Source organism: Dermacentor variabilis, chromosome 8 (assembly GCF_050947875.1).
Source record: "Dermacentor variabilis isolate Ectoservices chromosome 8, ASM5094787v1, whole genome shotgun sequence".
Taxonomy (NCBI): Eukaryota; Metazoa; Arthropoda; class Arachnida; order Ixodida; family Ixodidae; genus Dermacentor; species Dermacentor variabilis.
Genome location: NC_134575.1, coordinates 52,067,943 through 52,081,157, shown reverse-complemented (window position 1 = coordinate 52,081,157; position 13,215 = coordinate 52,067,943). Strand labels below are relative to the sequence as shown.

The 13,215-nt window shown below is 45.1% G+C and overlaps 1 pseudogene; it reads right to left on the bottom strand.

Moving 5' to 3' along the window:
• Positions 1-12,151: 12,151 nt before the first annotated feature.
• LOC142591770 (U2 spliceosomal RNA) lies at positions 12,152-12,331 on the bottom strand (annotated as a pseudogene).
• Between the last annotated feature and the right edge of the window lie 884 nt (positions 12,332-13,215).

Here is a 13,215-nt window from a genome sequence, read left to right as displayed (position 1 = left end):
GGTATAAGCAGCCCACCGCGGCAGCTTCGTGGCTCTGGCGTTGTGCCGCGTTGTGCTAATCCCGAGAGTGCGGTTTCGACCCAGGCGGCCTCGGCCGCAGACCGAGCGGGGTGCGATGCAAGATGGCTCCTGAGCATAGGTTTTTAAGTGCACGTTAATAAAGAAGAAAAACGCACGGGATAAAAGTCGATCCTGTGTAGCTTACTACCGTGCCTCACAATGAGATAATGCTTTCGGCTCGCAGAACCCAAGTATCTAACGTGAACTGCACGATGAAAGCAACAATTAAATCTGTTTGCTTGATAGTTGCCTTGCGCTCTTGCATTATTGTTTTTGCCTCTTTTATTTCTTCGTTATGCGAAACCTGACTCGCACGGCACTTTAAACGAAAGTTCGGTTTGGCCATATTTGTTCATTAAAAGGCTTTGTAAGAAATGCCCGATCCTGGCCAGAGAAAAAAAAAAAGAAAACGCCAATGAAGAATTCTAGGATGTAATGGCAACCTAACAACACGCGTACGCATCAAAATATGCGAACGGGGCCGACATATGCGAACAGTGACGCACGAAAAAGCGCGCCGGCAAAAAAATGCACAATTAGCGAAACGCGATAATAGGGCTTGCCGCGCTCCTAGCAACAACTGCTATGCAAATGCACCGTCCTAGTGAGGCCGAGTGTCGTTGTTGTTGTTGTTGTTGTTGCTGTCCTGTGTGGCCGTGGCACATACCCACAGTGGGGGATTGGCCAAGAATCGGGTGGTTCAATTAGGTGCATACAAAGAATAATGATAACAAGGGAGTTAACAATTTGAGTGGTGGAGCTTAAAAGTAAACGTTTGGTGTCTGGAGAAAAAAAGGAAATAATCAGACGAAAACCGGGTAGTCCGCAATTTAATCTTACTTCACCTCCTTCTCTTTTCCACCTATCCCACTTCTTTGTCTTCTTTCATGCGTTCAGCTAGAGCATACGGCTTGAAGAGCATCATCCAAATCTCTTTCGCGTGGTAGTTACTGATTTCAAAGGGTTTTTGGCCACGGGAATAAAGATGACATGACAATAATTGCAAGATGCGTGCGTGATTTGATGCTTCAGCTACATTTTTCGCTCTGTCACAAACATATTAGTTCCGCGTCTCGAAAGTTTCGTTTTCTTCTTGTTTTTTTTTTAATCTGCAAACGATTCACGTGGTTCCCGCACTCTGTTTTTTTTTTTATTTCAACTTGGCTGCGCATTCGGTACCGCAGTATGATTGGTCTCTTTCACAAGCACTCTAACTGCTCCAAGGGGGCCTTTCAGAAGGAACGAGTGTGTGTTTCTTGATGGCTCATTCCTGGCAACAGAGAAGAAAAACTTGGTATTGCTAAGCAATACCGCAATAGGGGAAACACAAACAAAAATATTGCGGCAAATAAATGCGAAAGCTGCAACCGCGTATTTGTCAGTCGTATCCCCTGCGGTGTCCTATCAGATGTCGGATCGATAACTGCAGCACCTTGGAAGGGCTTCCGAGCCAACAAAACGCAGCCGTTTCGCAGGAAAAGCCATTAATGAAGGTCCTCCAACGAGCCGTTATAAAAGCTTCCTTTTGCTTGACGCATGCGCGAAAACCGCCATTATCGAGGAAAAAAAGAAAGCTGAGAGGAAAAATAAGTGGCAAGAAAAGGCGTGACCGTGGAAGGAATTGGGTTCCCCAGCGATTTGTGACGGCTTAGGGGAGCCAAAATAATTGCTGCGAGCAAAATGGCAGCAAGAAGATCCGGGTTAACCTGCAAAAACAACTGCGAAATTGAGGTTGCGGCCGTGCTATGGCTTTATCTTCTCGTGCCTGACATTTCCAACGGCCGTATCTCGCCGTTTTTTTTTTTAGATACCGACAGCGACAGGCATCCCTTATTAGTGCGAAAGCATATAAGCCCAATTAGGCGAAAATGCGGCGTTGTAGTCGGCGACGTGAGCGAATGGTGGTACCAATAATGGCCGACCGCAAAGAGTAAAACCATACTTAAATTGACTTCAAATTTATCATAGAGGTTCGTGCTAATGAAGTAAGTTAATGTCTTTAAATAAATTATGTAAATTGCGGTTTGGGTGGGCGTCGAACAAGGGTCCCTCCTGAGACGCTTCCCCGATGCCACGGATGCTCCACGGTACACGTTGACGAAAATGTGTGCCTAGTGTGTCCTTCGTTGGGCACGTGACGGCGCATCCGATGGGCGGGAGGTGACGTCACGTCATGAGTGTATAAAGTGAGCGTATAAAATAAAAAAACGTGAATGTACAATCTAATATCGCTGAGCAGTCCTTCAAGTTATGAACTCGCCGCCAAGCAAACGCGTTGAGACGCTTCTTCACTTGGCCTTACCAAGGTGCAGTTAAAACGCTGGCGAGAGCTTGCGGGGACAAGGAACGCTGAGAGAAAACAAACATTTCACCAAAGGAAACCCTAATGCCTTCGCATTCCCGCACGTAACGGGTCTTAAGCTTCCCTGCAGAATTGTTTTGGTCACTCCTTGAAAGAAATCGACACAAGAGCGCCGTGAATGCGCGGTGTTCGTGGTTTCGCTTGTACACTTACTAAATGTTGCGCACCCTTATTGGTGTACGCAGATTACTTTGTCCCATGGATGACATTTTCACCCTTAAGGAGTAAGATATGTAGCCATTGAAGTGAAGAAATTTGTTTGGGCGACTTTTAGCAGTGGTGCTGTTTAGGGGGCTCGCAGTGACCGTTGAGCGTGGGGGTTGTCAGTGCCCGTCTGTCACGCCAGGCGAAGGTTGCCCACTGGGCCGACAGATGGCGCCACCGCCGCAGCGAGTGTCCGCGAGGGGGCGCGCGGGCAAGAGGTGGGGGCACCTGCTTGCCGCGGTAAAGCTAGAGAAACGATGGAGGACATTTTACTACAATGTGAAGATAAATGCCCAGCGGTCGATTTAGGCACCACTGGCCTCCTTGAAGCCCTTGGATTCAGCGAGAGCGGGGGAAAAGTAAACTTGCCCGCAATAGAGATTAGTAAGAGGCGATCGCAAGATTGGTGGAAGAAAAGTAGGGAAACGACAAAAAAAAATGGCGACGTACAAAAGCGAAGTTCACAATAAGGGATCGGAAAGTTTGGTTGTGAGTGTTCATAGTGTTTTTTCTTCTTTTTTTCTTTTTTAATCCAGCTGAGACATTAGCCAGTATAATAGCAAGAGCTTGGTGGTGCAACGCACCACCCCGTTCCGAAGGGGATGCTCATAACATCCATCCGGGGGGCGGATCCTCGCGCTGCCAGCGCGCACGTGGGTGAACTCCAGCCCCACACTCTTAGGCAAAGTTACACCCTTTGGGGTGTATCTCTGCCACACAGCGATAATCGTGATATGCCTTACTTGCGTTTCCTTTTTCGAAAATGCCGCGCCCGCTACTTTCCTGTCGGGAATGATATGCCATGCTGATAACGCGCATGCCGTTCGTTACTGGAAAGTAGCGGGCTCGCCGCGTTAAAGAAAGGAAATGCGGACAAGATGGATGACGATTGTCGTTGCGTGGCAAAAGGGTGTAATTTTGCTTAAGTGTAGCCGCTGCGGAAACAGCGGATGTCTAACGGCTAGAACGTGAGCGCGCGCTCACCCGGGACCGCCAGCGCCGTCGTAGAGGGAATAATCCCTCGCTTCGCGCTTAGGGAACAGCAGCGAATCGCCAGTGGAGACACGTGGATCCCGAGAATCGAAAGAAAGAAGTGGAGGCTCAACGCCATCGCATATAACTGTGGTTCTCCTGTGTTTCACTAGGAAACGTGAACCGCAGATCCTAGCTCAACGCAGCGATAGAGATGATAAATGACATGATCGGAGGAATAAACACAAATGGAGAGATGATGACACGAAACCAATAAATATTCAACAGAATAGATAATCGTAACAAAAGAATAGGCTACCACACGAGAAGAACAGATAATCACAAGATAAGAAGAGAAAAAAACCCAGATAATCACAATAATAGAATGGACACACAAATGAAAAACACAAGGGAAACGCAGATGAACCACAGCTCCATCGTTTCCTCTGATTTCACAAGCGTGGACCTGGCCTTAATTTTTTGTGGTAAGTGGACGACAGGAAAACTTCATAAGCTAAACTTTACTAGCTATCACTCTTGAAAAGTACCCTGTTAGGTATGCTGGTGAGCGCGAGGTAGTCAGGATGGCACTTTTGAACTACGATTTCCGTAATCACAGGTGTAGTCAGAACTCCCTGTCGGGGACAATAAGCGTTGTATTGCCTCAAGAACAGGGGTGTCAGCAGTCGGAAAAATCGCACTCTTACTGGGGTAAATTGTTTTACTGTGTACAGCTGAAAAGTCCAGCAGGCCTTTTTGAGAGATTCAGGCAATAGTGGGGTGTTACGAGCCAAAAGCAGAATATGGCTATGAGGCACGCCATAGCGGGGGACTACGCAACAAATGTGACCATCTGGGTTTCTTTAACTTGCAGACAATGCACGGTACACGGGCGTTTTTGCATTTCGCCCTCCTCCATATGCGACCAGCGCGGCCGGGATTCGATCCCGCGCCATCGAGATTAGCAGCGATCCCCTGCCTATGCTCTGTTGTTCCCTACATCTATCTATCTATCTATCTATCTATCTATCTATCTATCTATCTATCTATCTATCTATCTATCTATCTATCTATCTATCTATCTATCTATCTATCTATCTAATCTATCTAATCTATCTATCTATCTATCTATCTATCTATCTATCTATCTATCTATCTATCTATCTATCTATCTATCTATCTATCTATCTATCTATCTATCTATCTATCTATCTATCTATCTATCTATCTATCTATCTATCTATCTATCTATCTATCTATCTATCTATCTATCTATCTATCTATCTATCTATCTATCTATCTATCTATCTATCTATCTATCTATCTATCTATCTATCTATCTATCTATCTATCTATCTATCTATCTATCTATCTATCTATCTATCTATCTATCTATCTATCTATCTATCTATCTATCTATCTATCTATCTATCTATCTATCTATCTATCTATCTATCTATCTATCTATCTATCTATCTATCTATCTATCTATCTATCTATCTATCTATCTATCTATCTATCTATCTATCTATCTATCTATCTATCTATCTATCTATCTATCTATCTATCTATCTATCTATCTATCTATCTATCTATCTATCTATCTATCTATCTATCTATCTATCTATCTATCTATCGTGCCAGCATTTGTGTGAAAGTATCCCTTCTTAAGATTGCTCGCACGTGAGGCGCTTTTTACGAGCCATTCCAAGACGCGTCTCTATAAGTCCATCACAGGTTTAGAGACAGGATTAGAACAGGGTACATTGCGCGGAAGTCGCCTGTGACCTCAGGCTATTTTCAAAACTACGAGGATACCAAGTACGACGAGCAGCTTTAACTCCTGAATCCCCCAGCCTGGTAAACGCGGAACAGCACAGCATCTTAGAAAGGTAGAGCAGGAATGGAATCGGGGCAGTAGAAACTGTCTGCTAAAACGCCACCAAAGCCAATACGAAGCGACGCCCTTAAGGCAGAGTAGGGGGATGACAATATTGGTAGTGCAAAATACCTGGCGGTCGGAGTTCCGCTGTGGCCAGTGGAGACTGCAAATGCCTCCGTGGCCGATTTCGCTTTAGGCACAGAAGTCCGGCCACAGGCGTCGTCGCTCGCCCGAAGTCGGCTTCCTAATCCTCTTTGGCGAGCGAGCGCGATGACTCGTTGCGTTGCGACCTGCTCAGAAGCACAGCTCGAGGTGAATTGCCAGAGCAGGCCTGAGTGGCACGTATATATAGTATGCTCTGCAACCTGCTTGCCGGGGTCCGCATCGAAGATGCACGGAACACGCGTTCGATACGTAACCACGTTCATGCGGCTCCCACGGCTCACGAGGACGCCCGACATGTGATTCCCGTGGCAGGAAATTTCGCGAGCCGGGTGATCTTACAAAAGACATTTGCGTACTCCACCAGCGTAAGCGGGCAAACAAACAAAAATGCCCTCCAGCATGTTTCGTAACCAGGCTCAGTGTATTAGTGAGGTTCTTTACCCATCAAGAGCTCACTGTCGCGAGCCTTGAGGCTTTAATTAGCTCACGTGCAGTGTTCTCCGCCGACCCCACGTGCTGAATCATGTAAATTAGTCAGTTTGTTTGACCCGTGTTTCGCCAATGGTTTCTTTCTTCCTTTTTTTTTTTTTTGTTTGAGCAGTTGCTGGTTTATAACAGACGCAACGATACAGCCCTTTAAGAAATGACTCAGGAGTCACGATAAGGTAGAGGGTAAACTAAAATTTTAAAACAATTGCAGTCGAAAATTTTTGTAGTCAAAGATGGTATAAGATATGGAAAGTGGCAGTGGTTATCCGGCTCGGACGGCACCCGCACTTTGAACGTATGAGCGTGTTGACTTTAAATCTGGTACCGCGATCGTTACCGAGGCAGACACGCCATTGCGGTACATCGTCTGACGAAATAAATTCTGTGAAAAACAGCGATATGTAGGAAGATTAGGAAAATGGAGAGATCGCGTCTAACAGACCACATTGCGAAGCTGCAGGACAGCGTCTCCCTTTGCAGCGGTTGCCTCAGAAGTTTTCAGGAGTGGAGTACCAGATATGAAGGGTGAGCTTTGAATGAGTGCTAGAGTTGAGCATAGCAGGACCCCAGTCTGCGGCGACTATACATACCTATGGGTGCGGTATCGCCCGACAACTTGGATATGGGTGCGAGCAAAGAACCATGGGTTATCGGAATTAATCAGCAGGGATAACTGTGAGAGGGTCTCCCATGACATTGCGGTAGGAATGGAACGCAAACCGAACCTTTATTATTGGCACGTTGTCAGGCAGCCATGGAGCAGTACTGCCTCAGCTCGCGCGTGTTCCGCAACTTTTGAGCTTAGTGGCTCTGTCGGCTCTGCCCGTTCTTACGCCATCGCTTACGAATCGCACCTTGCGAATTCCCTTTTACGCACTTGCCTTAGTTAGATCGCAGTTTTCTGATGTCATCTAGCTATATAAGAACTCGACCACGTGATGCCGAGACCGTAATGCAAGTTATGGCACTGCCCAACGCTGTGGAAATAGAGCAGCACTCAATGAGCTCCCATGCTCATTGAGTGCTCGTGCTCCCATGCTCGTGTATACTTAGACTTAGTCAAGGTCAAACTTCCACGTTTTCTACACAGATCGTGGACTAAGGGATACGCTCACAGAAAAGCGATGTATACTGATTGGTACATTATAAAATTATAAGAGACTGTACTTAATAAAACAAACAGTTGTCGAAAGATCTCATCTCTTATTCCTATAGCGCAGTAGAAGACGTAGTCCTTCTTATCATTCCTGTTCCCCGTATTATTACTGGTAAATATGTAAGCAAATGTGCCGTTTGGTGTTTTATTGATAGACAAGTGAAAAGGAGGCTCGGCGATACTAATTCTTGCTTGAAACATTGAGATGGTACTGTGTCACGGGAAATACAATGCCTACGACGCCATAGGTGACCGATTAAGTTATTGCCGTTGGTTTGTAAAGCAGATGGATAGCGTTTCTGGGCGAAAGATGCTACAGTGATCATCCTTACTGGGGCCTGCAGCCTATCCGATCTTTAATATCTCTTTACTAATGTATGTTGTTCTAATCAAGAGTTGTGCGTGAACTTACACTGTGTCAATTTTTCTGTGCGGGTGTAATGTATACAACATTGTATTATGTAGCGATTGGAGAGTTACTTCCTGTTATTCCTATTAACAAATTTTCTTTAACGTGGCGCTTTCTTTTCTTAGTTCTCCCGTGTTCAGCTTCTTTCTGTGCGGGTGTTCTGACAGAGCAGGGATTTTTCGTCAGATTTGCGGCATAGAAGCTAGGCGTCATGAATGTACGAACGCGAGTGCTGCCTGGATATTTGCACAATTTCTGTAAAGTATTTTTTCGTTGCTAACTCGTGTTTTTATTTACTCATACTGTTGGCCTGCCGGCTGTTGCAGGGTGGATCAAAAGCAGCACTTCAACAATTATTACGACACATGAATATTCCAATAATACATATAGCACACGAAAAAACAAGTCAATAGCGGTATCTCGGCAATTAGTACAGCACATAAATAGGCGAGCATAAGCGAACAAAAACATACATGAGCGAATTATACCGCATATACTCCGATCAATAATGTAAGACTATAAGTGCACTGTTAACAAACGAGCATGTCGAGCATCTCTTTCTTTTGTAAATAGCCCTCCTTGGTAATTTGCGTGCATGCAATATGAAGCCGCACATATTAGATGTTGCTCAGTGGAAAGAGTACGTTGGCTGTTGGGTCCCACCTGCTGTTAGCGCCGACACATTCACAAAGCACGATCCAGTCGCTGAAGTCAGCCTTCAGCATCGCCCAATCCGGATAACACACCAGGACCATGAGGTTCGGTAGGCTGGACCAGTGAAGCAGTCTGATGTGTCATAGACGTTGTTTATCGTATCCCAATTTAGCACAAGGCCATAGTCAAAGAGTAAGACACTGTGAAAAGATTTAATAAATGCCAATAGTGTCCTTAATCGTCATGATTTTAAGCACATCACAAGCTTTGGCCCTTTTTGTAAACTTTTTTGGTATCCCTAAAAATATCAAGCTCATTCAAGCATTATGTAGGGTGTATTTGCATAAAAACAACATCAAGAATGAGTCCACCGCAAGGCCTGGTGGAAAGCTGGATGGGGTTATCTCTACGGAAATACTACCGGTGAAGAAACATGGAGTTAGTTGCATTGCGTTAGCGAAAGCGGTTTGCTAGAGGCCAAGGTTGTTTTCTTGTGATTGTAGCACTTACAAGAAAGTGGAAACAAGCTCAAGCCAAAAGCGCACAGGTACCGTGTCACATTGAGTTTCCTACAAGAACTACTGGATTCAATTCTGGGAGCCCATGGGAGCGGCAAGCATTGTGGTTCAGACAGCACAGGAATATTAAATAGCGCAGGGTTTCACCTAAACTTTGTCCTTTCCGCTTCTAACGGCGTGGTAATATTGGCAATTTTCAGGACTTTATACAAAATATTGTGTTATAAATGCAAGAATTTGCAATGATTCGGCGTGCGCCGCACTGTCCGATTATGTTTTCCATTTGCAAAAATTTGATTTCTTCAAAATTTAGCCGCAAGCACGTGTGTAGCCAGAAGCACGAATATCAGGCAAAAATCCATGTGCTCCCACCATTCCCGTGGTGGAGAAACGTCGAGATCAAACACACACACATGCATCAGTAAAATAGTAAAAACTAATTATATATATATATATATATATATATATATATGCGTATGTGTGTTTCTTTGAGCAGGCACCCGCAATACTACTTTTTGACGTGCCATAGTGACTCAATGGCTATGCAGCTGGATGGCGGAGAGCACAAGGTTGCATGCTCAATTTCTGGCCATGTGAAAGATCCCCAGGTGGCCAAAAATAATTCGAAGCCCTCTAGTGCACCGGCCCCATAATTCGTTGCGCAGTTTCGGGACTCTAAGCCCCGCAATTTTTTTTTTCTGCTCGCAATAATCGCAGACAGCGGCGACACGCGGCGATCAGAGAACCGAAACTCCTCGAGATCCGTCCGCAGATGACGGACGATGTGGTACGGCCGCGTTTTCTCGAATGTCGAATGTGGGCTGTATCAACACCTCCTTCTTACTTCTTATAGGTGCGACGGCCAATAATTAGAAGATTAAATGTATGTGCTGCGGCCCGACTTCAGTGTTTCAGTGATTCGAGCGTTTCGCAATGGAAAGAGTCTCCGTTCTTTTCCGGGATATCCACAGCGAAAATAAAAGGAATGGGTGAGAGACTACAAGCGTCCAATGAAGGCCTGTAGTGTCATCGAGGGCTGAAATTCTGAATAGTTTTGAGGGAGGATGGCAACAACCTTTTTGTGGTCGGCAGCGGCTGATCGTCGCTGAGCACTGCATTAGATGGAAGTGCGAAGACATCTCTGACGAGAAGAGGAGCGTTCGCATGCCCCGAAACCATTTTATAAAACCAACTAACTCTAAACTTCTCTTATTTTGAGTGCCTCGCGTGGCACGTGCTAGAGCATCTTCCATAGCTCACAGTAGTAAACAGATTAGCTTAATGAGGGAGGATCGTGGTGTTCTGAGGCTATGTAACGTGTCGCTGTGGATGTGATGTGGTCTTAGATGTGTTCATAATTTCTCAAAGAAAATGTACAATGAAAAGCTTGCGCTTGGTCGCCTGAGTCTGTGTATGCTTAAGGGCATTTTTTCTTTGTCCTATTTTGGGTACAGAGAGCCAACTGCCTAACCGTCGAAGTTTCTTATTTGAGGCTTTATTCAAATAATAAGGTGACATATCGATGTAAGAAAAAAATTGGTAAATTGAAAGAGTGACTCAGCTGTCTGCCATACAGGAAACAAGAAAAAAGAAACGATCATCTCCTATTTGACCTTTCTCATCTAGAGGGTTGGTCACCCGAAGATACCTGCAAAGGTGTTAGGATGAAAATTCGGGTTTGTAGGTTATGCATATTCAGGTAGAAAAATTTGTCAGAACTCATCTCGCGATGAATGTCGACGTTAATGCGATTAGCATTCAAGAAACGTTTCTATACAACGTAGTGTAAACACCGAAGTGCACCGTGTAGAAGGTGTGTACAAGCCGGGGTGCTCTCTGGAGTTTTCCTTTGGGAACGCTGCTCCACCTAGCATCTGCGTGGCGCATATGTTAATGAATGTTCAGACAAGATTGCGGCAATATTAAGCACACGGGTTCAACTCCACCCACGACAATATAAATTTATGATTTTATCACTTTAGAGCGCCACATATCCAATGACACATTCCCAGCGACCAACGTGGGCCTCAACGAGTTTCATTGAAGGGCAGAACGAGACCAGTTACACATTGCTAGTGACCCAAGCTCGCGTAAAATAGGTTCACTGAAGCGTGACATGTACTCGGTAACAGGTACCCAGCGTTCGAAGTTGACGTGAAACATCTTTATCGAAGAGTAGCACATGCCTTGTGGCGCATATTCAGTGGCACTTACTGAGTGACCCAAGTTTGAGGAAAAGTGGCTCGTTGAAGAATGCCAAAAAATACCCGCTGACACAAACTTATGTAAAACGTACAGGTTCATTGAAGTGCGTCCCATACTATGTTTCGCGCACCCAGTGATCTAACTTGGGCTGAGCGAGGCTTACTGATAAGTGGCACGTATGAAAGGTCGCATGCCCGTGACACAAAACTGGGCCGACAATGGGTTTCGAATAGAGCAACTCGATGCTCCAACCATTGGATCATGGACTGCCCAGTGACCCTCGCTGGCAGGAGACCGGTTACTTACGTCGGCAGACAGACAGACAGGCAGCCCACCGGAAAATGCGCAATGTAGCCTAATAATGATAATCCAGTTAAAAGGCGCGAAAACAATGGCAGAAAGATAGACCGACACACACAAAGCGTAGATGCTGTAAGTGGTGTTCTGCATGTGCAGGTCTCTCGGCTGTGGTTGTTTTCACGCTATTTACCCAAATAAACGTGTTCAGCAGGCGGACGAACGCTCGTGCGACGAACGTCATCGCGCAGCCAAGTCTCCGTTACCACAACTATGCATTTGTTCCGTAATTTGAAACGATGGCCTGAAGCTGGGTACTTCTTTTACTATGCTGCATGCTTTTGTATCTAAAAGCAGGGAGTTCTTTTTTTGAAGTGGGACTAATCTAGGCCGTTTTTACGTGTTTGACTATTATTTATTCCATATTCAAATCTATCATCTTTGTCCTAAATATACAAGCTCGCGTTTAGTCATAGCTTTTCAATCATAAAATTTGCTTCGTAAAAATTTCCACTTGATAAAGTTGGTAAGTTAACATGGTCAGGATCAAGGAACCAGCAAGGGAAATATTACGTTAGAATCAGACTATGCGGGCGTGGTCATTATCCGCTTTAATGTCTTCCTGTTCTTCGCATTTCACGCTGTTTAAAAAAAAACTTTTGTTTCTTGTGCACGTCGTTAAATTTTGAACAAATATTTTGTTTCCTTTAAGCATATAGGCGTTTTCCAGCGACGAAGTATATAGCTAGGTTCCAGCAGATTGATGTCCATGGAGTAAAAATTGTGGGCCGACCCTGAAGATTGCACAATACAGGGCCGATCCGCGGTGGACCTGAAGCAGGCTTCAAACACTCTGCCAACTTGCAAAAATAAGTTTAACATCTCGGGTACAAATACGGCCCGTACCAGATATTACGCTGATAAGGACAGATCCTACACTTGGGCCCTTGTCGGTCATGTCTACGTTTGCGTCGCCCTCTCTTTGTCGGCGTTCCAAGCGCTTGCGTATCGCCTTTCCATCCGCTCTCCCGTGGTGGTGGTCCCTTCGAAATGCCACGTGTGTCTAGTTTCCTCCTGCTCCTCGGTGTGGCGGTCTCATTGTCCACGAGACTGTATATAACAATCACGATAAATGGCTGTGTACCTATGTTCAAAATTCTGTGCCACCTCTGTATCGAAAGATAAACAGCTTCGATGGTTATCCACCTTCCCAGAGTGTAATTCCTCATGATTTTTTAAGCTCCTACTTCTTTTTTTTTTTGGCAATCTCCGGCTTTAAGGTTAGATTATTTGTTTTAATATTGTCCTAAATGCTTTCTTTCTCAGGTTGTTTTCTGTTTCGCCATTCATTTCTTGTACTCTGTAAAGAGTTATGTTTGAAATTGGCTGTTCCAGCTTTCCAGTTCACAGATCGCTTTCTGCAGAAGTTTCACTAAGTGCTCAAGAGGTGCGATGCGAACGCACTGTTTATAAATTCCTCCACAACATAACGCCATATCTGACGTTGCCTACAACATTGTGCGCTGTTGATATTACTAAGTACTGCTACGTCAGCAGCGTGTTTGTTTTGCCCTACCGGCAGTTGATTCAGTAGCTGTGCAATATCAGCGCATGCATTCTGTTTTCTTACACTGAAGAAAGTGACGGACACGATACACATTGCTCGACATGTTACCGCACTGTTTTCGGCACAAGAAGATGAAGACACCACAGCAATCACATCTAAGCACAGTATAATAAACAGCAATCTGTGCAAAACAGAGCGAAGGCTTAGGCACCGCGCTAAACCTTGGGCTGTCATGTGCACTGAACTCAAAGGACTGCGGGTGCTCTTTCAAAGGT